The 26,262-nt window shown below is 44.2% G+C and overlaps 1 protein-coding gene across 1 annotated transcript in view; it reads right to left on the bottom strand.

Annotated features, from left to right (window-relative positions):
• The window catches only part of ERCC2 (ERCC excision repair 2, TFIIH core complex helicase subunit), a 2,230,202-nt gene that overhangs the window by 731,534 nt on the left and 1,472,406 nt on the right, over positions 1–26,262 (bottom strand). The gene's annotated exons all lie outside the window — the stretch shown is intronic.

Consider the following 26,262-nt stretch of genomic DNA (forward strand, 5'->3'; position numbering starts at 1 on the left):
TGTACAGACCTTATATAATTAACTCATTTTATACCCACGTGGTGTGGAGTGCCACACCTCTAACAGCATGCACACATCTTGCATTCCAGAGCATTTTGTGAAAAATCAACTTTAAAAGCATAAGAAACAAAATGTAAACATTTTAGGAAAAATAACAGCTATTAAAAACTGTACAAATGGGTCTATATCAGAAGAGCGAATGCTTAAAATACCAAACGCAATTCTGTTGAACTTCAAAATATGAAAGCTGACAATGTCGAATGCACGGATCAACAAATTTTTTCCCAGGGAAAAAATTCACTGATCCAAAAATAAATAAATAAATAAAATGTGCAAACAAAATAAAGTGGGTGGCTGTGCCCTCCATCCCCCCCAACTTAAATATACCAAATCTGAGGTTGCACCACAGTGGAGAAAACAGCAAAGTACCGAGAAATAATAGTTGTGTAAAATCTTACCATAACCTTAGATGCCCTTCTCTTCCATATTGCAGTATTCTTGGTGTGGGATTTCCTGCCTTCAGGCGACCCGTATGTTGGCTCCTATACAAAAGCTTCAGTTTGGCTGTTGCAACTGCATAGGATGTCACCCATTGGGACATAAACCAGGGACCTTATGTGTGACGTTTGCACGCACAATCGTCAGAACTTGAAGCTAAGCAGGCAAAGTAGATGGCCCAACAGGATAGGCTGCCAAAGGTGACATGTATAACGCCCTGGGTCTCTTCTGTAATGGAGAGCGGCATCAGGGAGCAGTCAGACTGGTAGAGTCTGTGAGAGGGAATGGTGGGTGGGAAAGAATACTGCAACATGGAAGAGAAGGACATCTATAGTTATGGTAAGATTTTACATAACTATTCTATGTCTTTCTATTCCTATGTTGCAGTATTCTTGGTGTGGGAGAGTACCACAGCTTAGTTTGATGAAAGGGTGTGGATGCAGAAGATGATTCCACAAAGCCTTGTAGGACTGCCCTGGCAAATCCTGCGCTTGCTTTGGAGATTTGGCCCAGTTTGTAGTGTTTGGTGAAAGTGTGTATAGTGGACCATGTAGCTGCTTCCATAATGGAAGCTGTGTCCATGCCTTTTTGGAAGGCCTTGGAAGTGGGCACTGTCTTGTGGAATGTGCCTTAACCCCAACTGCAGGTTTTTTTCCATGGTGTGAGTAGCAGAAACGGATTGCCCTTCTAATCCAGGATGCAATGGTCTGTTTGATGACTGCCTTGCCCAAAGCCCTGGGGTGGAAAGATATAAAGTCTCGTTTGGATTTCCTAATGTCTTTAGTCTTGTCCAGGTAAAATCTCAGTTGTCTGTAGACATCTAGGGAGTGGAGTATCCTCTCTACTTGGTTAGTGGGAGAGGGGAATGGACTGATTTAGAGATAGGTCATTGACTACCTTGGGCATGAAATAAGAGTTAGTTGTCAGAGTGACCGTGTCCCTATGAAAAATGGTGTAAGGTGAGCATGCCAATAAGGCTTGTAGTTTGGAAACCCTTCTGGCAGAGGTAACAGCCACTAACAATACTGTTTTCCAAGTACAAAACTGTAGAGAGGCTATATTAGCTGGTTCGAAGGGGGGCTGGGTGAGTTTTTCCAGGATGAAACCTGGCTTAAAACCTGAGCTTTGGCCGGCTAAGATCTAGCTGTACTCAACTGAACGTATAAGAAAATTTAAGTACCTTTTATCTGCACTTGTTTCAAATAATACAGCGTTTTAATTGATTTATTTGTGTTGCACTGAATATTAACTGAACTGGAAGTTTTGACTCTGTTTTTTCAGTTAGTTCCCCACCCACCCTCCCTGGTTTTGTTTTGGTGTTAATCTTGGTGGCTTTGAAACTGCCCGCCCCTCTTGTAAATTTGTGTTTGGATACTTCTTCTGGGCCCATCTAATTTGCTCACTGAACTGAGTGCAGTGAGATCATATTCTGATTTCAGGCACTCCTACTGTGTACAAAGAGAGCATATGGGAAAGAAAAAAAATGTTTTAAGCTTGTTTCCTGCTTTTTCTGTAAGTGGTCTAGACTGTTTGTAAGCTTCTGAGCCCCCAAGCCTTTCAGTGTTGGAGGGAAGCCTTCTAGCTTAATTTTGTTTCTTAGAACTAGCCAGTTTTATAGTTTCAACACTCAAATCTGTTTCTTTGAACTCAGCACTTGTTCAGAACTTGTTGTAAGCACTAAATATGCTGCAAATTACTACAGCACTCAAATTTTCCTCACTTGTCTAGAGGAAAGCAGCTTTTAGTACTTAATAAATAAGCACCTATCCAGGCATGTCTAAGGGTCAGCTCCTGGTGATTTCTCCTGTCTACTTGATGAATCTGGGCATCTTGGGGCAATGCAGCAATTGCTTCATGTACACAAACAACCCTCTACTCCTAGCAACCAACACTACAACCTGTGAGAGATGCACTTATATAGCCAAACTGGAAGCAAAGCTCTCTTCACCCAAGACTGGACTAGACAGTCAAGAAGAGAAGGTAAACACATGCACCACACCACACACATTACATAGTCCCTCAAAACCTACACCACCAAAACACACTCATAGAAACACAAAACCCACACCTACATTTGCGGAGACTGTCAATAAAAACCTGCCCAAGCATCAGGGACCTCCAAAGCAGAAACGCAACAAACTACACCCCCCCAACACAACCCAAATGACACATAGCCCACAAACTCAGTGTTCCACTCAACCACAGCCCATAAGGCATAACAACGTACCCAACACTCTAGTCATAGATGACTCTATAGTCAGGCACACTGATGTTCCACTCACCAGGCTAAACAAGGAGAAAGTTACTGTCAGCTGCATGTCAGGTGCCAGGATCCGCCACATAATGCACGCACTCAGGTCACTCCACAACAAGTACAAATATGACACTGTCATTGTCCATGTTGGTGCAAATGACCTGAGACATACCTCCCTGGACTACATGAAAAGAGACATGGAGGAGCTCTCGATCTTGTAGCCCAGGCAGGTATAACCCTAGCCCTGAGTAGCATCCTGCCATCACCCAGAATGATATCACAGTACAAGGGCAAAATGATTGACTTCAACAATTGGCTAAGCTTCTGGTGTCATTCTAAGGGGATCCAGTATTTGTATGCCTGGGATGACATGATCGACAGACCACAATGCTTTGCCAGAGATGGCCTGCACCTGTCGCCCTTGGGATTCCGGATACTGGCTAAGGCTCTTGCCACCCCTATAGTGCCGTTTTTAGGCAAGGTTCAAATGACAAATTCACCACCATAACAGGTACAAGCAAGCAAAATCTGAGGGTAATGCTACTCAATGTTAAGTCTAAACCTCAAAATGCACTCACTCGAGCCACTCCTTAAAATGGAGAACATTGACATCTGTGCAGTGACAGAGACCTGGTTCAAAGTTCCAGATAGCACCCCTGCGCAACCAGGCTATAATTCATATCACACCTTTCGGCCACCTAACCCGGAACGAAGCACTAAAGGTGGAGGAGTGTCCATATTCATTAAGGATATCCACACCTCCAGGCTAGTTGCACAGCATAATGCATCCGAGATTATCCAAATGCAACTAACTCTGGGCAAGACTGCAATCCAAACTGCAGCTTGCTATAGACCCTCCACCATGCCCCAGGATTCCCACTCCTCATTTCTTGATACACTGCAAAGTATTAGGGTACAACCCAGCTACCCACCATTAACTGAGAAAACTACTCACGTACCAACTCTTTTGCTCAATGTTTTATGGAATTCATAAATTCCAATGCCTTGGATCAACTTATTCACACCCCCACCAGGGGCAGTAATATACTAGACCTGATTATTGCCAACATGGGCAACCGGTGTTCCACACCAGAGGTCAATTCCTCGTTGGTCAGATCCGACCACAAGTTAATCACCCTAGACATGCACATCCCACCCCCACCCCCAATTAGGGAAACCACCGTGAAAAACTTCTCCAAAGCCAACTTCACACTTCTTAGGACAGAAGTGGCAAACTTCATGACACCCACGCAGACGGACAATAGAGGTACGACTGCTGAATCCTACACAAATGCACATTATAAGCACTTACACGACTGCATGGATCATGCTATCCCTAATAGAACCAAGATGCTATCCTCCAGAAAAAGGAAGCCAATCTGGTGGTCCTCTGCCATAAACAAACTCTGCAACAGAAGAAAGAAACAGTTGCAAAAAAAAGTAAAATCCCATGATTGGAGGAACTCCCTGGTCAACCTCAGTAAGAAGCTGAGATCCCTCATAAAATCCTCCAAAGCTTGTTACGAAACCAAAATTGCCACTGACTCTAAAGACAACCACAAGGCATTCTATAGCTATGTCAAGAATCTCAATGGCAACACTCAGATCTGCTCTGAGTTACAGCACAATGGCACTAAATATACAGAACCAACTGATATTGCCAACATCCTGGCAGACAGGTTCAGTGCTAACTTTACCCCCCCCCCTCACCCCCTAGAGGGCCAGCTCTATACCGGAAGAATGCAAGGTTGCTGTAATCACGGCTGCACAGGTAAAAAACACACTCTCCAAAGCCAAGAACACAGCACCCATGGAACCTGACAATATCCTAGGCTGCATTCTACATGAACTACAGAATGAACTGGCACCCTACCTAAGTACCATGTTCAATCATAGTCTCACCTCAGGCACTGTGCCCACTGAATGGCGGACCACGACAGTTATCCTACTCCACAAAGGGGGAGCCACAACAGACCCGGGAACTACTGCCCCATTAGCCTGATGAGCCTGGTCTGCAAGGCCATGGAAGGTATCATCATGGAACTCATAAACAAAGACATTGGTAATCTCCAAACTCTGGACCCTACCCAGTTCGGGTTTGTAAAAGGCAGATCATGTCTCCTAAACCTGATTGACTTCTTTGAAGCAGTCACCAAAGCCATAGATGAGGGTAAGGTGGTTCACACAGCTTATTTACATCTCGCCAAGGCTTTCAACACCATCCCCCACTCTGGAATTATATATAAGCTCACTAAATTAGGTATAAATCCCTATGTCACGAGATGGGTTGCCAACTGGCTCACGGACAGAATCCACACTGTGAAAGTAGCAGACTCCAAATCCGACTTCAGACCAGTGACAAGTGGAGTACCACAGGGTTCAGTCCTGGGTCCCCTCCTGTTTGCTATCTACTTCTCTGAAGTACAGGCTAACACAGAAGGTCATTGGCTAACAAAGTTTGCAGATGATTGCAAACTAGGAGCCATAATCAAAACTCCTAATGTTGTGGACATACTACAAAAGGGCCTCACTGAGACAGATGCCTGGTGTCAAAGCCATGGCCTGAAGCTCAATGCCAAAAAGTGTACTGACATCCCCTTTGGTAAAAACTCTGTACCCATGAACTACCACAAAAGTGGTAGTCTACTTAACGCCGAAAGTGTGATAAGAGACCTTGGGACACAGGCGGACAGTAGTCTCTCCTTTGATAATCACATTGCCACAGTGGTCAAGAAATCCTTCTATGTGGCTCACCTCATCACAAAAGGTTTCTCATCCAGAAAAAGAGGTCACTGTTTCCCTCTACTCATCACTCATTAGACCCATTATAGAGCACAACGCCCCTTTTGGTATGTACATCACAAGACATCAACAACAACTGGAAAGGCCTCAAATAACACCTCCACTCCACCAAATAACTCTGTAAAAACACAGCCAAAGTCCGCTTGCTATACAATGAAGGGTACCCTCCTATAAACTCTTCAAAAATTGCAATATACAGTCCAAACTGCTCCAAATAATCCAAGAAAGTCACGTATCACCAAAACTGGAAAATTTCATTTAATACGGACATCAAAACTCCACAAAACAACAAAAACATACACATGGATTGAGCGCGCTTTCGTCTATAAACATTTAGACTTCTTCAGAATCTAGACTTCTGAAGAAGTCTAAATGTTTATAAACGAATGCGCGCTTAATCCATGTGTATGTTTTTGTTGTTTTGTGGAGTTTTGATGTCCGTATTAAATGAAATTTTCCAGTTTTGGTGATACGTGACTTTCTTGGAATATTTGGAGCAGTTTGGACTGTATATTGCAATTTTTGAAGAGTTTATAGGAGGGTACCCTTCATTGTATAGCAAGTGGACTTTGGCTGTGTTTTAACAACTGGAAAGGCCACAGAAATACCTCACAAAAGGATTACTGGCCTCAAACAGATGTCCTACGCACACAGTCTCAAAAAACTCCAGCTTTACTCCGTCGCATATCGCCTACTCAGAGGCACACTCTGCCTAACATACAAAGCTATGTAAAACTCAGAGCTGTTGGACATGCTCCACTTAAAGAAATCCCAATCCCTCCGAACTACATGCTCTAGGGACCTAAACCTTGTCACCACAATAAACAGAACATGCTGGAGGGATAGATTCCTGTCCCAGAGACTTCCCGTACTCTGGAACAGACTACCTATCTGTGTCAAACAGAGCTCCTCATTAGCACTCTTCAAGAAAAATCTTGATGATTGGATGGGAAATAGGAAATTCACCCCAGGGATCACTTCTGTGGCTCTGCTCAACAGGGGCACAGGAAAATAATTTTCTTGGGTGGCGAAAGCCAGGGTACCTTTTTGGCTATGCTTATACAGGCCCTAGGGCTAATAGCCTCGTACCTATGAACCTATGAAATTCAGGTCCCATGGAGTAGGGAGAGGCTTCTGAGGTGGTCTGATGTGTAAGACCCCTTTAAGGAAGAGTTTCACATGTAGCCTGGCTAACAAGGGAGGATCTAGAGGTAAGCAGGATGATAATGCGGAGAGGTGCACTTTCACTGATGAATAGAAAGTCTACCCTTTATAAGCTGACACATATATGAGAGGATTAGGGCGGTGTCAGCCTCGTAAGGGTCCCTTTCCTGTCCCAGACACCACTGAGTAAATCTTTCCCATTTAGCAAGGTACGATTTTCTAGTTGTGGGTTTCCTGGCCTCCCTCAGGACTGATAGCACTTCCTCTGAATAGTGGTGTCTGAATGGGGTTAGTAATTTATCACCCACAGAGTCAGCAAAAGCATTTAAAAGTGTGGGTGTAGGAGAGTTCCTTTGTCTTGTATCAGAAGGTCCACCTTGTGGGGTAACTTGCAGTGATTGCCCTTGGCTAAATTGTACAGAAGGGGGAACCAGTGCTGCCTTGGCAAGTAGGGAGTCACTAGCAAGATTTTTGGTTTGTCCTTCCTGATTTTCAGAAGGACTTTCTGAATCTGAGGAAAGGGGGGAAGGCGAACAGGAACTTCCCCTCCCAGGTGAAACTGAAAGTGTCTACTCTCCAAGCTTGGAGGGAGTAAGTCTTTGTGCAGAAGGTCTGCAGCTGCCTGCTCTGAGGGGAGGCAAACAGGTCTATATGTGGAATGCCTTACCGGTGGACTATGTCTAGGAAGATCGTTCTGTCCAGCATCTATTAGTGTTGTGAAGAGGATGTTCTGCTCAGGTCTGCTTGCTTGCTTGTCCTGTGAAGGGATGTAGCTGGCTTGCAGGGATAGGGTGTGCTGGGATGCTAGGTCCCAAATTAGGAGGGCTAGCCTGCATAAATGGTATGCCTTGGTACCTCCCTGTTTGTTGATGTACCACATTACAGTGGTATTGTCCATCACTATCAGAAGAGGACCTGGTAGCAGCAGGGTAGGAAGGTCTGAAGAGCTAAAAGAACTGCTGTCATCTCCTTTACATTGATGTACTTGGTTATCATGGGAGGTTGCCACTGGGCTTGGACTCTGTAAGAGTGCAAGGTGGCTCCCCAGCCCGGGCTTGGACTCTGTAAGAGTGCAAGGTGGTTCCCCAGCCCAAGTCTGAGCCATCTGTACGTAATATTTGTGTGGGATGAGGGGGCTGCAGTGGAAGCCCTGGCTTTAGTTGTACTTGTTGGATCCACCAAATGATTTCCTTCTTTAAACAGGGAAGAAGGGGAATAACTTGTTCCAAGTGACTCTGGTGTTGTGACCAGATATTTTTTAGGTACCACTGCAGTTTTCACATGTGCATTCTGGCCAATGGTAGCAAGGGAATGGTTGCTGCCATCAATCCCAAGAGTCAAAGGAATTGTCTTGCACTGACTGTCTGGGACAGCAAGACTTCATGAAAGTGGGAAGTTAGGGATAGAACCTTGTCCTGTTGGAGAAAGGCTTTCATTCGTTCTGTACTGATTCTGCAACCTAGGAATATCTTGTCCTTGTCTGGGTTCAGGGAGGACTACTTAAGGTTTGAGGTGAACCGTAGACTTTGTAGTAGGGACATAGTGAAGTGTAGATGTCTTAGGAGGGAATCTTCTGACTGTGTTAGAATAAGGATGTCATCCAGATATGGGTAAATCTGGATTCCTTGGGTTCTGCAGAAGGCAATGGCTGGAGCTAGGCATTTTGTAAACACTCTTGGGGCAGTGGATAAGCCAAAGGGCAAGGCCGTAAATTGGAAGTGCGAGGATGGGCCAGAGAAATGCAGGAAAAGTCTATGTGAGGCCCTGATGGGAACGTGCAGGTAAGCATGTTTTAGGTCCAAGGTGACCATGAAAGCATTTGAGGGTATGAGGGGTAACGGAGTGGGAAGTGACAGCATTTTGAAGAATGGTACTTGCAGGTAAAGGTTTAGAAAGGAGAGATCCAAAATGGGTCTCCAGGGACCATCCTTTCGAGGGACCAGGAAAAGAGGGGAGTAGAATCCTTTTCCTTCTTGTCATGTGGGAGCAGGCTCTATTGTGCCTTGTTGTTGCAGTTCTGACAGACTTTGTGGAAGGAGATGACACTGTTTTTGTGCGGGAAATGGAATGCCTTTCCAGGGGGGAATTTTTTTCCAGGATAGAAAGTATCCTTTTTGAATAATGGTTAAGACCCCACTGGTCTGTGGTGATTTTCTGCCAGAAGGGGAAACAGTGGGTAAGGCAAGCTGAGGGGGCAGATGAGCAAGGTAGTCATGCATTATTGGGACCTCCCCTGTCCTGAAAGCGCCGTCTAAGCCGAGGAGGTGGGCCAGAGGGCCTGGATGAGGAATGCCTTCTAGTTCCTCTTCTGGGTCTGGAGGAGGTGGCAGCAGAATGTGGTTTACGCCTAACAAAGGTAGTCCTAGCCAGGTAGTTCCTATAAAATTTGGGTATAGGGGATACCAGGAGATGTTTGATATCCTGTAACGCTTTGCTTTTTTCTTGCAGATTCTTAAGTAGGTCTGCAGATTGCTTTCCAAAGAGAAAGTTGTGATCCAGGGGAGCGTCCAAGATTTTGGACTTGAAGTCCTCTGGCAGATTCTGTAGTCTAAGCCAAGAATATCTCCTAAGGACAGATGCTGATGCTGCAGCATAGTAGCTGCATCTTATAGAGTGTCTAGACACTTGCAGTGCTAAGGACAATTTGGAGGAGATATCCGTTTTAATGGGACTGTCAGGAATTAAAGCCAGCATAGAGGTAGCTTGGGATACTAAGTCCAGGGCATACTTGGTCACATGTGTTTGATAGTTAATGGCTCTGAAGGTCAAAGTGGAGCAATAGGGAGGCAGAAGATAGCAACTTAAGACTATCAGGTGCAGTGGCAATCACTGCTGGGTCTGCTAAGGGTGGCTTTATGAGGAATTTGTGTTCCTATAGCACCTTGTAGAAGCGGTCTGAGCACTTAGGTGCAGGAGGCTGTGAGTCAGGAGTTCTCGAGGTTGCAGTAAAGGCATCCAAGTATGCAGGATGAACAGCGGGTACAGCTGAAGGTGTGGGCGACTCCATTTGCAGCAGTTTAAAGTATTTTTGGGGGGTTTCTGTCATTTAGGAAGTATCCCATCTGAAATAGTCTTTCATTTTGGTGATGGTGTCACCAAATGTAATGTCTTCAAGTGGAGAATCCCATTCCACAGAATCCTCATCAGGAGAGTAATATTCCTTGGGAGAAGCAATCTGGGATGCATAAGAGATGGATTCATCTAAGGAAGAGTAGGTAGATTCATGTTGTTCTTCTTCCTCAAGGAGGGGAGCTATGGGAATAGAAGAAGCAGAGGTAGGTCTAGGGCTTAGCAGAGGCAATGTAGTTGTGGGTGAGGCAGAAGGTCTAATGGCCATAAATGCCTGCATAAGAGAGGAGGTGAAGGCCTCCCGGTCTGGAGGGGCTTCAGAAGCAGGAGTAGTATTGTTTTGTTTTCTGCTTCTTTTTGGTTGGAGTCGGTCTAGAACTGGGTTTGGCAACGGCTGTATCTGAGGTCTGGATCCTGGTCGAAAGAACCCCTAAATCTGGTTCCCCCTCGACATCAAAAGGTGTCGGTGTCTGAGAAAGCTCCATGGACGTGCCGAACGTTGGCTGTGCAGCGGCCTCCATGAGGGAGGTTGATGGTGCCAACGGATCCACCGAACGCTCAACTCCTACATCGGTAGTTGGTGGGGCGTCGTGGTGCGAAGCAGCAGGTAATGAAGGCTTAGGCATCTTGGCCTTCTTACACGGAGGTTCCTGGGTGGCCTCCGAAGTGAGATCCATCCTGAGAGCCAGCCGTTTGAGGCATTGGTTTTATAAATAAAGGTTTAAAGCTGCCAGATGGCTACGTAAGATCTTAGGCACAAAAGATTTACAAATAGGGCAGGCGTTATGGTTGTCTTCCCGGCCTAAGCATAAAACGCATTTGTCATGGGCATCCTTATGGGAATTTGGCACCCGCATTGGCACTTTCCCTTTTTACCTGACATCAGCTGAAAGCTGCAACAACCAAGCCTAAGCAATGAGAAAGATCGGTAAAATATTAGAAAAGCAAAAACCCAAAGGGTTACTTATCTATAGTCGAGCCAACATCTGGAGAGCAATCATACGATGCAAAGTCATCTGCAGCTGAAAAGTTCTGAGGACTGTGTATGCAGACGTCATGCATAAGGTCCCTGGTTTATGGCCTTACGTGTGACGTACCACGCAGCTGCAACAGCCAAGCTGAAGCTTTTGTATAGGAGCCGACGTAACGGTCGCCTGAAGTCAAGAAATCCCACACCAAGAATACTGCAACATAGGAATAGAAGGACATCGGCCCAGTGATTTTTTTCCTGGGAAAAAAAAAATCACTGTTCCATGCCTTCGACATTGTCAGCTTTCGTGGTTTTCGGCTCAACAGAAGAGCGTTTTCTATTTTAAGCGATCGCTATTCTGATAAGAACCCGTATAAACAGCAAATATGAACAAGTAGTAGTATTCTTTAGCGTGATAAACTTATGTCTTTCGGCTTTTCCCGGTTAGGGGTCGCCACAGCAGAACTCCAGTCCGCTAATGATTGGTAGTTGATTTTTACGTGCCGAGTTACCAGCCCTGACGCACAACCTTCAACGAAGGTATTCCCATTCACGCATGTCTCCACGCAGAAGATGCTCTAGCTGAGAATCGAACCAGACAGTGTATTACTGTGAGGCGACAACGCTACCGCAGCACCACCACCGCGGTTTTAGCATGATAAACTACAGTTGTATAAAATCTTGCTATAACAGTAGATGCCCTTCCCTTCACTGTTGCAGTATTCCTCACCCCAGGGATCTCCTGCCAGGGATAGCCCAACATCCGACAAGTATACCAAAGCCTTTTAGATCTTGTATGTGCTGTACGTAACATGTACACTCCCCATACAAGACGTAGGGCATAAAGATGACATACAGATACAGTTACCCAAAACTGAATTACCCCAGAACAGTACACTCTCCATAAGACAAAGGAGGCTATGCATATCCTGAAGAAGAAAATGCAGATGGAAAAGAGACCTCGGTCATGAGGGAAACCAAACAAAACCCAAAAGAAAAACAGAGGTTGGATGGAGGGACCGAATACTGCAACAGTGAAGTGAAGGACATCTACTGTTATGGTAAGATTTTACACAACTGTACTATGTCCTTCTATATCACTTTTGCAGCATTCTTCACCTTAGGGAGAGTACAAAAGCTCAAGAAGAGGACTGGGGATGGAAGGCTGGGAAGAGCCCTTAACAAACCCATGCAAAATGGCTCTAGCAGAACCTGCTCTGGCCCTAGAAACCATACCTAATTTATAATGCTTAGTAAAGGTATGCACTGAAGACCAAGTAGCAGCTTCATGGATGGAATTGGCATCCAAACCCTTGAAGAAAGCACCAGAAGAGGCAATGGCCCTAGTAGAGTGAGCTCTAATGGAAGTAGATGGACATTTGCCATGAAAAGAATAACAAAAGGAAATGGCCTTGGATGTCCAGGAGTAGATGGTTTGCTTAGAAACAGCTGAACCCAATGTCCTGGGATGAAAGGAAACAAAAAGCTGATCATACTTAAAACTGGCCTTAGTGTTATCCAAATAATAATTGAGCTGTGTGTGCAAATCCAAGGTATGAAGGAAACTCTCACTAGCAGACCAAGGAGAAAGAAAAATGAGGGGAGATGTACTGCTTGATTCAAATACAACTCATTAACAACCTTGGGCATAAAAGGAGGAATAGCATGAAGGGACACTCTGGCCCTGTGAAAACCCAAAATAAGGAGGGATGGTTGTAAGGACCTGAAGCTCAGAAACCCTCCGAACAGAAGTAAGGGTTAGCAATACGACAGTCTTCTCAGTACAATGTTGCAGAGAAGCTGAATGTGCAGGCTCAAAGGGTCAATTTTTCTGAAATAAAATTAAGGTCCCAAGGAGGAGGGTAGGCTTCCTATGGGGCCTGACATGCAGGATACCTTTAAGAAACTGTTTGACCTCAAAGTGAGAAGCCAAAGGAGGATTCAAGGGTAGACAGGCAGAAATAGTTGGCAAGTGAACCTTTACAGATGAATAGGCAAAACCAGACTGCAGCAACTCACACTAAGAGGAAAGAACCTCGGGCCTCCCACTAAAAAATGTCTTGGTTATTAGAATGGCACCAGACAGGAAATCTCTACCATTTTGACATACAAACTTTTCTGGTTGCAGGTTTTCTTGCCTCCTCTAAAACCCTGAGCATGTCCTCATAAAAAAGGTGCCTAAAGGGATCGAACCCCTATCATCCAGTGTCATAGGTTCATAGGTTCATACTAGGCTATCTGCCCTAGGGCATTTATAAGCCTAGCCAGAGTGTGTTTGGCTTTCGCTACCCATTTTAAATAAATTTTGCTATGCCCTTTTTCGAGGTTAGTATACTGTGCCTCTGTTTAACAGTGACACAGAAGTGATACCCGGGGTAAACCTAAGATCTCCCATCCACTCATCAAGATTCCTCTTGAAGAGAGTCAATGGGGGAACTCTGCCTAACCTGGAATGGGATTTTATTCCAGAGTGAAGGGAGCCTCTGGGTTATGAATCTGTCCCTCCAGCATGTCCTATTTATTTCAGTGCTGAGGTTCAAGTCTCTTGAGCGCGTAGCTCGATGGGATTTGGATTTTCTGAGGTGCAGCATGTCCATTAAATCCGGGTTGGACATGGCTTTATACGTCAGGCACAGATCGCCTCTGAGCAGGCGGTATGCCACTGAGTAGAGCTGGGGTTTCTTTAACCGGGCAGCATATGGCATCTGTTTGAGCCCTTTGATCCTCTTGGTGAGGTACTTTTGGGGTCTTTCCAGTTGCTGCAGGTGTCTGGTAACGTGCATCCCAAAAGGGACACTGTACTCAATTATGGGCCTGATGAGGGATGAGTAAAGAGGCACGATGACCTCCCCTGATCTAGATGTGAATCCCTTCATGATTAGGTGGGCTATATAAAATGTTTTTCTAACCACTTTGGCCACGTGGTTGTCAAATGAGAGATTGCTATCAACTTGGGTCCCCAGGTCCCTAATTACTTCTTCTGTTCTTAATGGATTACCACCTATGTGGTAATTTGTGGGCACTTTGTTTTTGCCAAAGGGGATGACTATACACTTTTTGGCGTTTAGCTTGAGGCCATGGCTCTGGCACCAGTTGTCTGTTTCTATGAGGCCCTTTTGGAGGATGCTTGCATCAGCTGGAGAGTTGATTATGGTGCCCAGTTTGCAGTCATCTGCGAACTTGGTCAGCCACAGTCCTTCCGTGTTGGCCTGTACCTCACAGAAATATATAGCGAACAAGAGAGGTCCCAGGACTGAGCCTTGTGGGATGGCACTTGTAACTGGTTTGGAGTCTGACATGGCTCCAGCAATTCTAACCATGTGGGTTCTGTCCTTGAGCCAGTTTGCAACCCATCTAGTGACATTGGGGTCTATATTTAAGCTGGTGAGCTTATCTATAATGTCCGAGTGGGGTATTGTATCGAAGGCTTTTGCGAGGTCCAGGTAGGCTGTGTGGACCACCTTCCCCTCGTCAATGGCCTTGGTGACTGTTTCAAAGAAATCAACCAGGTTTAAGAGGCAGGATCTGCCCTTAACAAAGCCGAACTGGGTAGGATCCAGTGTCTGTAGGTCCCCAATATCTTTATTTATGAGGTCCATGATGATCCTTTCCATAGCTTTGCAGACGAAGCTAGTCAGGCTTATGGGGCGATAGTTTCCAGGATCCGTTGAGGCACCACCTTTGTGGAGAGGGACCACTGTTGCTGTACGCCACTCTTTGGGTACATATCCTGTAGTAAGGCTGAGATTGAACAGTAGTTTTATGTTTGGGTTTAGCTCTTCTTGGAGTTCATGTAAGACGCAGCCCGGGACACCGTCTGGTCCCATTCATGCTGTGTTTTTTGCTTTGGAGGGCGCGGCTCTTACCTGAGCATCTGAGATGTCAGGGGGGCAGCACTCTGCTGGGATAGATATTTGCCCTTTTGGTGGGGAGGGGGAGTTTGCGCTGTACCTGTCAGCTAGGATGTTGGCAATGTCTGCGGGTTCGGTGTATTTTTTTGTCATTTTGGACTTATTCTGAGCATATCTGGGAATTCCCACCCAGGTTCCTAACATAATTAAAGAAAGCCTTGTGATTATCCTTAGTGTCCTGTGCAATTTTTCTCTCGAAGCTGGTCTTAGACAATTTTATGAGTGCCCGTAGTTTTTTGCTAATACTGATCAGAGATGCCTTCCCTTTTTGGGATTTTGCTCTGTCATGTAGTAGCTTCCTCCTTCTATTGTATAGTTTGTTTATGGCTGGGGTCCACCAGACAGGACGTCTGCCCTTGGAGGATTGGGTCTTGGTTTTATATGGGATTGCATGATCCATGCAGTCCTGAAGGTGTTCATAGAATGCGCTTATAAAGGATTCTGCGGTCTGGGCCGTATTTTCCACAGGCCCGGGGGCTTTAAAGGATTCCACCTCGGTTTTGAGGAGTGTGAAATTTGCTTTAGACAAGTTTTTCACTGTGGTTTTCTGGGCAGGGGGTGGGGTTGGGATGTGAATATCCAGTGAGATTAGTTTATGGTCTGATCTTACCAGTGAGGGATACACTTCTGGTCTGGAGCATAGAGTCCCCATGTTGGTGATGATCAGGTCCAGTATTGTTTTCCCCTCTTGTGGGAATGGTAACAAGTTGTTCCATAGCATTTGAGTTTATAAATTCTAGGAACCTTTGGGCTAGAGTGTTGGAGCTAGAGTAATGCTCCCAGTCTATGTTTGGGTAGTTGAAGTCGCCCAATATAATGGTGTTTGGAGAGACCTTCATATTTTTCAGTGTTCTCAGGAAGGCCGAGTGGGTTTCCTGGGTTTGGGAGGGTGGTCTGTAGCAGGCTATAAACTGGAAGGCAGTTTGACCCACTGTGAGTTGCACATGGATAGTCTCTGATGCTTCGTGCTGTGCCACCAACCTGGAGGTGTGGGTATCTTTGACAAATATTGATACTCCCCCTCCTTTTGTGGTTCGGTCCAAGTTTTGGGGCCGAAAAGCATGGTATGAGGTATAACCTGGTAGTGCTGGGGTGCTCTCAGGAGCCTTGAACCAGGTTTCTGTTACTGCACAGATATCGATGTTCTCCATGCTAAGGAGAGTTTCGAGTGCGTGCATCTTGGGGTTTAGACTTCTGGCGTTGAGTAGCATTACTCTTAGTTTCTTATCCCTTGTGATACCTATGGAGGTGGGTTTGTCTTTTGAGCCTTGCCTAAAAAAGGCACTATGGGGGTAGCAAGAGCCTTTGCCATTATCCGAAAGCCCAGGGGTGACAGGTGCAAGCCGTCCCTAGCGAAGCATTGTGGCTTGTCGAGCAGGTCATCCCAGGCTGACAGGCATTGGATCTCCTTTGAATGACACCAATACTTAAGCCAATTGTTGAAATTGATCATCTTGTCTTCATATTGTGGCATCATTCTTGGTGAGGGTAAGATGCTACTCAAGGTCAGGGTCATACCGACCTGGGCTACATGCTCAGAGAGCTCCTCTATGTCTCTTTTCATGTAGTCCAGGGAGATATGTCTCAGGTCATTCACATCAGCATGGACAATGACTGAGTCATAATTGTACTTGCCTAGGAGTGACCTGAGTGCTTGTGTTATGTGGCGGATCCTAGCGCCCGACAGGCAGCTCACCATGACCTTCTCCTTGTTCAGCCTGGTGAGTGGGACGTCAGTGTGCCTGACGATAGAGTCACCTATTACAAGTGTATCAGGTGTGTTGTTTAGCCTTAAGGTCTGTGACTGTTCAGCACACTGGTTTTGTGAGCTATGTGTTGCACGTGTTTTGTTTTGGGGTAGAGGTTGCTTGGGTGTCTGCTTTGGAGGTCTCTGCTGCTTAGCAAGATTTTTATTTAGAGCCTCCGAGTATGTTTTTGTGTGTTTGGTTTGCTGTCGTGGTAGGTATATGTGAGACTGGAATTGTAGTGAGTGTGGTTTCCTTCTCCTCCTGACTGGTTATGCCAGTACTGAGTTGAGAGAGCTTAGCCTCCAGTTTAGCTATATGGTTGCATCTCTCACATGTGTTGGAATTTGTTGGGAGGAGGAGAGGGTTGTCTGTGTACATGAGGCAGCTGTAACATTGCCTCAAGATTCCCAGATTCACCAGCTGGACCGTTGAGGAGATTGACAACTGACCTTTGGACATGCTAGAATAGTATTGAGAATTCCTTTATAATTGAAAAAAGGGCCAATGGGGAACAAGATACTCAAGAGGAGTTAGTGAGGGTGTAGTGCTTTTAATTTTTTAGTGCTGACTTATATAATTGCTTTAGTGAGCAAGTGCCAGGTAACTTAAATGCAATGTGTTACAGGTAACTTAACTGCGAAAACGACAAACAGTAACTTTCTTTCAAGTGAAACAAGGAAATAAGTACAGTAAAGAATGCAGATATCACTAGGGATCCACAGAAGCACTGAAAAGCTGTGTTTTAGGTGAAATTAGCGTTTCAGGGAAATAACAAGCAAACAAGCATACAAACAAAGCTAGATTCAGCAGGCCTGGATCTAGTCTATACTACAGCAAACAAGGTGTACCAATTTCAGTAAGAAACAGTTCAAATATGCAGGCACTATAAGCCTTTAACCAGAAATTCCCAGCTCAGAAGGGCAGAGTCCAGCCTTTCCTCCCACAAGAGTGCAGACCACGAACCTTCTTAATGTAAAATAAATGGCCTGAAGCCCAAGTGCTTAAACCAGAACTAATACACTTTTAGAATAACAGACACTGAGCCCTCAATCAGCAGTTCCCAACTTATAAGGATGTAAGCTACCTGTCCTGCCACCACAGTGCAGGCCACAAACCTTCCTAATGTAAAACAACTGGTCTGAAGCCCAAGTGCTTAATCCAAAAGACTCAGTTGAAGAATGGACAAGTGAGGAGGCCCAACCAGTGAGGTAACTTGTGGTGACTGCCCCTGGATACATTAAAAGGGGGAAATCAATGCCGTCTTGGCCAAAAGGCAGTCTCTACCAAGAATTTTGGGGAGTTCAGATAAATCTTCTGCAGGACTCTTGGAAGTAGAGAAGGGGAGGGAAGCCATACAGAAACATCCCCTTCCAAGGAAAAGAAAGGGCATCCATCTTCCATGACTGACAGCATGGCACTCTGTAACAGGAAAGAGGGAGCTAACTGTTCGGAGGGGGAAAAAAAGATCAATACCCCACCACTGGACTATGTCCAGAAACACTTCTCTGTGAAGCATCTACTTGTGAGCTTGTACTTTGGACCTGCTCAGTCTGCCACTAGTTTGTGCTGTAAAGGAATATACACTCTGCCTGAACAGTTAACTGATAACTCAGAGCAAGATCCCAGGCCTGAAGAGACAGCCTGCATAGAAGGTAAGACTTTGTGCCTCGCTGCTTGTTGACATACCACATCACTATGGTGTTGTCCGTGTAAACATTCTGAGGGCCTGAAGGGAGCATGCTGTGAAAAGCCTAAAGGTCCAGGAGAATGGAAATAGAACAGGTCATGAATCCTAGGGCTCAAAGAAACTCTCTGGCTGGAAGAGCAGGCAGAGAAAGAAAAGACTGAAAGAAAGTTGTCAAGGACAAAACATTTGGAGGTGGAAGAGAGGCCAACATTGGAGCTGTCTGAATCCTACAACCCAGATACACATGATCCTGAGACTGAACCATGACATTCTTTTGGAAGTTGACGGTAAACCTCAGAATTTGAAGGAGAGAGATTGTGAACGCCAGATCCTGAAAAAGGCAACTGGGAGAAGCAGGTCGAAGTAAGGAAAAATCTGAATGCCTTAGATCCTGCAAAAGACAATCACAGGAGCTGGTGGTTTTGTGAATACCCTTGTGGTAGCAGAGAGGCCAAAGGGCAAAGTAGAGAACTGAAAATAAGAAACACAGAAATGCAAAAACTTCCAGAAAAGAAGGTGCATAGGAATATGAAGGTAAGCATCCTTCATATGCAAGGATACCAGAAAAGCCTGGGGTAGTAAAAGAGGAAAGAAAATTTGAAAAGTAAACATCTGAAAAGAAGGAACCTGGAGATAGGTTTTGAGGAAGGAGAGAAACACAATAGGTCTCCAGGTGCCCTCCTTTTGAGGAACCAGGAACATCTTGGAATAAAATCCTTTTTCTACTTGGGAAGGAAGGACAGTTATCCACCAGGGACCTAAGGACCTCTGAGAAATGAAGAAATTGTTCTAGAGGAGGTTGGGGAATCCCTGAAAAAGGAGGGAGGGACTGCCACACCATGAAATAACCCAACCAAATGCTAGAAAGTACCCAAGAATCTGAGATAATATGCCAGTCTGGAAGACAGAGGGAGAGCCAAAGGGACAAGGGAATCTGGCCAAGGGGTGGAGAGCAAGATGTCAAAGAGAAGCAGGCTTGTCAGATAAAGGAAGCTTCTGGGTTACAGAAGCCTGAGAAGACTTAGCAGAAGCAGCTCGCCTACCACTCTTCCTGCCCTTAGTAGCCTGACAAAGCTCCCTGCGAACTAAAGCAGGCCTAGTAGGATAATTCCTCTGGAACTCAAAATTAGGACAGAGAAAAAGATATTTAAGGTCCTGCAAAACCTTACCTTTTTCTTGAAGAGACTTAAACATAGCAGCAGTCCCAAAGAGATTTTTATTATTCAAAAGAGAAACCAGCAACCTGGCCTTAATGTCCTCCAGTAAAGACTGTACACAAAGACTACAGCAATGCGTCACGACAGACTTAAAGGCAAGAACTCTGGAAGAGGTATCAGACGTATCATACCTACACTTGATAGAGTGATGAGCTTCTTGAAATGTAGAGCCCAAAATTGATAAAGTGGAAGACTTGCCTTCAGAATCAGGGAGGTCAGAAATATCCGAAGAAGCCTGGGCAATCAAGGCAGGGCATATCTTGTCATGTGGGTCTGGTAACTGATGTCCTGAATGGCCAAAGTAGAAGCAGTGTAAACCTTCTTACCAATTCTCTATATTGCCCTACAATCCTTATCTGAAGGCAGAACGTTGGAAGAGGGCAAAAGATTAGAAGGCTTGTCAGCGGAGACTGACAGCACAGTAGGGTCAACAGAAAGAGAATTAAATAAGAACGGACTCTCCTCAAGAACCTTATAGAAATGGCCAGGTTTCTTTGGCGCGGGCGGCAGTGAATCAGGTAGCAGTACCCACCTGAAGCAGATCATAATACCTTTTCTGGATATCAGACACTTGAGAAGAATCACGCAAGTATTCCATCATTCTAGCCACTATGTCCCCAAAAGACAATTTCTCAAAAAGCGACTTAAGATTAATGGACTCCACTTCAACAGAACAATAAGCCAAAGGTGAAGGCATCTGGAAAGAGTAAAACATGTACCCTTCATCAGACTCTGAATCCTTATCTGAGGAACTGTGTTCCCTAGTCCTTTTGGAAGGGGTAGAAGTCTAAGGGGTAGTAGGCACAGAAACCTCACTGGGTCATTAAGGCATTAAAGAGGCCCCGAGTAAACTCCTGCCATTCCTTTTCAGGATCCTTAGGTAATATAGAAGAATGCTTAGTCTTCTGCTTTTTCCTAGTAAGGATGTCAGACCTAACAAACACTGAAGGTTCTGAACCCTGATGGGATTCTATAAGAGTACCTGGAACTTCTTCCCTGACCAGAATCTACAAAATCCCTATAGGGCTTTTCAAGATATCAACCGCGGTTCTCCTTTGATATTCAGAGCAAATGCCTGCAAAGCCTCAGAGGACATGAGAAAGGAAGGATCCATGCTGGCCTCCAACAGAGTTACAGAAGAGGAATCCAACATAGACACCAGACGGCATACAGAGCTATCACCTGCTTCTACAGAAATGTTTGGTGGAGGTTGGACAGCCAAAGAATCCGTCTTGAGATCTCTTGGCCTTCTTACTTAATGGTACCGCAGGGTTAGCAGATACTGCCATGCTACCCTGGGCTAACAGTTTAAGGCTCTGGTTCTCACAACACATGGACAGGGAAGACAGCTGGCTTCTAACAGTCTTAGGCACAAACACCTTTAAAATGCTACAGGATGTATGGTCAGGGGAAGCACCCATACAAAAAAAGACACTATTCATGACAATCCTTATGGGAAATATGTCTCTCACACTGACATTTTCTATTCTTGGATAACATACACTAGGTAACCAAAAGAGGGCAAAAGAAAAAGAAAAAAAGAACACAATGGAGCACTTATCCAATGGCTAGGTATTCAGCACAGCAAAAGGCTATCTGACTGATGAGCGATGATGGCATTTGGACTGCAGCAAAGAAGTACTGGGCAACTGCGTTCCGTACATCACCTTTATGCTCTATGTCCCATGCAGGAAGCATACGTGTGACATATGGTGCATTAAACATCTAAAGGCTTTGGTATACTAGCTGGACACTGGGCTGGGCTATTCTTGGCAGGAGATCTATAAGGTGAAGAATTCTGCAACAGTGACATAGAAATACCATCGTCAGTGCACTCAGTCTTTCCACAAATAACTTGTCTTATCTTAGAAACTGTACACCCTAGACATACACTGTTAAAACACGGCAGCAAGAAATTCATCTTTGACTGCATGTTTACGTATTAACAGAAATAAGAAAAAAATGTGCTTGACTGTACAATTAGCAATATAAATAACACTGTATATCTCTCAAGATGTGTAACTTACAACGCAAACGTTGACGTAAGTTTTCTTCAACAAAATCTAAGGCTTCACCTGAGGCCATGCAATAGATTGTAAATCCCTTGTTTTTCTGAAGTATTAAGTACATATGGAAATACTGCTTATTTTCATAAATGCTAACAAGCAGCTAGCAGTAGCACCTGTACAGTGTGGTATAAGTGCACAACAATGAATTTACCTGTACCCTGCCATGGCATTTCACACCATACCTCAAAATCCCACATAGGTCTGTCAGTTATGAAAATATGAAGATGAATAAGAAAATGGGAGTAATAAATGGCAAACTATTAATCTACAATATCCTGCAGCAAAGAAATTAACAGTCTTAGTGTCACTTTGTGAATTCTTCTTTGCTCTTTCTAATACTGCCTATATTTCAGGTATTGTTTGTTTGTGTCTTTCGGCTTTTCCCGGTTAGGGGTCGCCACAGCGGAACTCCGGTCAGCTAATGATTGGCAGCAGATTTTTACATACTGTATGAATGAATATTTCAAGTATATGTATTTTAGATATTTTTTGGACTTTCGTTCTGTCTTGATTTATTTAAAGTGGAGCTTATCTCCCCGGGCCTCTACTGAAAATGGACACATATCCATTTAGACTAGCCCGGTCAACAAATGTAAAATAGATAAATAAATTAATTAAAAATTAGCTGGTAAGTCACTTAGTTAAATAAGCCAGACCCTCAAAAGTTCTCAACTCCATGAAGAGCTGTAACTGCTAACTGAAAGTTTACAAAAAGGGTGTTACAGGCTTGAATATGTTACTGAGAGCTACAACTGTTCCAAAACTAAAACACATCAGAAAAAAGGTTAGTAGAGAATTACAGTTTCTTATTTCTTCTGGGTATTTCTTCTTGGTATTTCTTGCAACAGGTCCCCATCATAAGGCACAGTCACAAGCTGCAATCCTATGAACACAACCCAAGGCAAAAACAACACCCCCACTCCTCAAGACTCCCTGCTCACCTTAGTAATGGCATGAACCCTAATGTGCAGCTTACCTGCAAAAACTCCTCCCATAGCACTACCATTATTCAGTCAAATTTAAAATGAATGTGGTCAGTTTATGGACAGTACACTGGAAATGGAAATTGGTTTCCTTTTTTGATGCACTGGATATTGAGGTTTTTGTGCTGTTTTGTGTGCCAATCATTTACCATGTTGGTCACACTTTATATAATCTCAGATACATATATCATACATACACACACACACACACACACACACACACACACACACACACACACACACACACACATATCTATATATACACGATTTGCAGAAATGGTCAAACATGCATTTTGTTGACAAGAAATAAAGCTGGTACAGCTGATCAAAATTGCATGTACTGGCTTTCAGTTTATTGCATGTGCATGTATATATATATATATATATATATATATATATATATATATATATATATATATATATATATATATATATATATATATATATATATATATATATATATCCACACACACACACACACATATATATATATATATATATATATATATATATATATACACAAATGCCCATATATAGATATATAAATATATGTACATGCATATATATATATATATATATATATATATATATATATATATATATATATATATATACACACACACAAACACACACACACACACACAAACATACAGGCACACACATACATAGATGTAAAATAACTATATAACAATCTCCAGCTGATCGAAAAAATACAAAAGGAACCACCCCCCCCCCTGCTTTTGTGGGGCTGCAGTCCTACAACCCCCTGGTAATTATGTATACTAATACCCTACCCCCCCCCACTGTTCCTCAGTCTTGCAAAGGAAAAAAAAGCATTCAGTTTTCTGATCAACAATTTGAATAGTTAACCACTTGTCTATAACCTACACATTTCTCTCTCTCTCTCTCTATATATATATATATATATATATATATATATATATATATATATATATACACCCCTTGACTGTAGATGTTCGAGTGTATTCACTGTTGCAGTCATTACATTTGGGTAATCTGCTGGCAGGTTGCCCTCAGTCGGCCTGATTAACAAAGTCTTGGGTTCTGCGTCATTTGCTGTCCCTTCTTCCATGACGTCAGGGGTATAAAACATGCATCCGATGCCATTACATCAGTTTCTCTTGTCCCAGATGTCAGGTGTCCCCCAGTGGGGAGCAAACAAAATTAAAAACACAAAAATATACCTCCAACCAAAAGCAAATACACCAAAAAAGCTTTTAAGCATAGTAAAAGAAAGTAGAGGTATAGCCAGAGAAAATTAGGGGGCTGGAGGGAGGGTAACCAGGACTGCAACAGTGAATACACTCGAACATCTACATTTATGGTAAGTGTAAACAACGGTACTATGTTCTTCGTGTTTCACTGTTGCAGCCATTACATTTGGATAGATTCCAAAAGCTATGGTAGGGAGGAGGAGTTTATACAGCATTAGGACCAGCTATAAGGTCCTGCAAGACTGCAGTGGCAAAGCCAGCTCTGGATTTAGAGAAAATTGGTAAATGATAATGCTTGGTGAAAGTATGTACAGAACTCCAGGTAGCAGCTTCTACAATATCCCTGGTAGGAACACCTCTAAGAAAGGCTGCAGAAGTATATGCAGCCCTGGTGGAGTGAGATCTGATCCCCTAGGGGATAGGTATTCCATGGTGCTTATAGCAGAAATGAATGCAATGGCTTATCCATTTAGAAATGGTTTGTTTTGAAATAGCCTTCCCCTCTGCCCCTGCAGCAAATGCTACCAGCAGTTGTTCAGATTTTCTTTGAGATTTAGTCCTGTCCAAGTAGAATCTAAGTTGTCTGTGTACATCCAATGAATGCAAAATCCGCTCTCCCTTGTTCTGTGGATTGGGAAAGAAAGTTGGCAAATGAATGGACTGATTAAGAGCCACACTGGATACCACCTTGGGCATGAATGATGGATTGGTCCTGAGTGACACCCTGTCCGCATGAAAGATGATGAAAGGCTCCACTGCCATAAGGGCCTGTAATTCAGATATCCTTCTAGCTGAAGTGATTGCTAGAAGGAAGGCTGTTTTCCAGGAAAGAAATTTTAAGTCTGCAGTTGCAGCTGGCTCGAAAGGAGTTAGAGTGAGCTTCTACAAAATAAACTTAAGGTCCCAGGCAGGGGTAGGAGCTCTCCTGGGTGGTTTCAGGTTCTTTGCCCCTCTGAGATACTGTTTGAGCAGGGGATGAGAGAAGAGGGGTGGTTCTGTGTTATAGTGCGCTGAAATAGCTGAAGCGTGGATTTTAATAGAGGAAAAAGCCAGGACCTTGTGAAGCATCTCAGTTAAGTATTGCAAAATCTGAGGTAAATTGGGCGCTGCTATGCTCATCCCTAAAGACTGGTTCCAGGCACAGAATCTTTTCCATTTGTCAGCATAACATTTTCTAGTACTACACCTTCTCGCCTCCAAGATGACATCCATCACGTTTGCTGAGGAATAAGGGTGAATTTAAGTGATTAGCCAGGCTTCAAGGTTCAGTGTTGGAAGCTGAGGGTGCAGAATTTGGTTCTCCTGCTGAGACAGTAAGGAAGATGTCAGAGGCAGGTGCCATGGAGATATTTGTGACACACTGCGCAGGAGCGGGTACCAGCGTTGGCGTGGCCAGTCTGGAGCAATCAAAATCATTTTTGGTTTGCCCTGTTTGACTTTTAGTAGAACTTTGCAGAGTAGAGGCAGAGGGGGAAAGGAGTAGACTGATAGGTTTTTCCAGCTGAAGGACAGAGCATCCACTTTCCAGGCTTCTTTGGGGGGAGTCCTTGTGCAAAATTTGTCCAACTGGTAGTTCCGGGGAGAGGCAAATAGATCCATGTCTGGGCTCCACCACTTGCTTGTCAACATGTTGAAAATCTGTGGTTCCAGTTTCCACTCATGTGGGTCCATGAGATTTCTACTTAGTCCGTCTGCCAGTGTATTCAATTTTCCTGGCAGGAATTGAGCTTGTAGGTGCACTAGGTACCTCAAGGCTGTGTTCCATAATGCCATGGCAAGTCTGCAGAGAGGGTAAGAATGTGTACCCCCCTGCTTGTTTATGTACCACATAACCGTGGTGTTGTCCGTCTTTACCATTAGTTCTCCTGGAAGAATGTAGTCCTTGAAGGCTGTCACAGCATTCTGAACAGCTAACATTTCTTTTTGCTTGATATGTAGGTGCATTTGACTTGAGTTCCATTTGCCCTGAATGCACTTCCCTGCCAGGTGAGCCCCCCATGCATAGTCTGATCCATCTGTAGTTAGGGTTTGGGCGGGAGGGGGTAGTGTGAATGGCAGTCCCTTGTTTTGGTGGCAGGCCTCTGCCCACCATAGGAATTGCAGGCGTAGGCAAGGTATGACAGGAATCCTTGTTTCCAGGCTGTGACAATGTTGACTCCATAGACTTTTTAAGTACCACTGTAGTTTCCTCATATGCATTCTTGCATATGGAATTAGAAGAATGCAGGAGACTATGAACCCTAAGGCTTGCGGTATTTGTCTTGCAGATAGCAGGGTTTTTGTGGCAACTTCTCTGAACTAAGTTACCAAATGAATTTGCTTCTCTGGCATGAGGAAAGCCATCTGAGCAGTTGCATTTAAGCTTGCATCCAGGAATGTAATCTGTTGAGAGGGTACCAGTTGTGATTTCTTTTCGTTTAAGGTGTACCCCTGACAAGTTAGAACACTTTTTACAAACGCCAGATGATTTAAAAGTATGCCCTGGTTTTCTGCCTGAATCAGACAATCGTCCAGGTATGGATATATCTGAATATTTCTTTGCCTGCAAAATGCAACAACTGGAGCCAGGCACTTTGTGAATACCCTGGGCACAGTAGACAAGCCAAAGGGCAGTGCAGAGACCTGATAATGCAAGTAGCCTGCTTTGAAGTGTAG

The sequence above is a fragment of the Protopterus annectens genome, chromosome 1.part0, assembly GCF_019279795.1.
Source record: "Protopterus annectens isolate FY-2018-M chromosome 1.part0, PAN1.0, whole genome shotgun sequence".
NCBI classification, from domain to species: Eukaryota; Metazoa; Chordata; order Ceratodontiformes; family Protopteridae; genus Protopterus; species Protopterus annectens.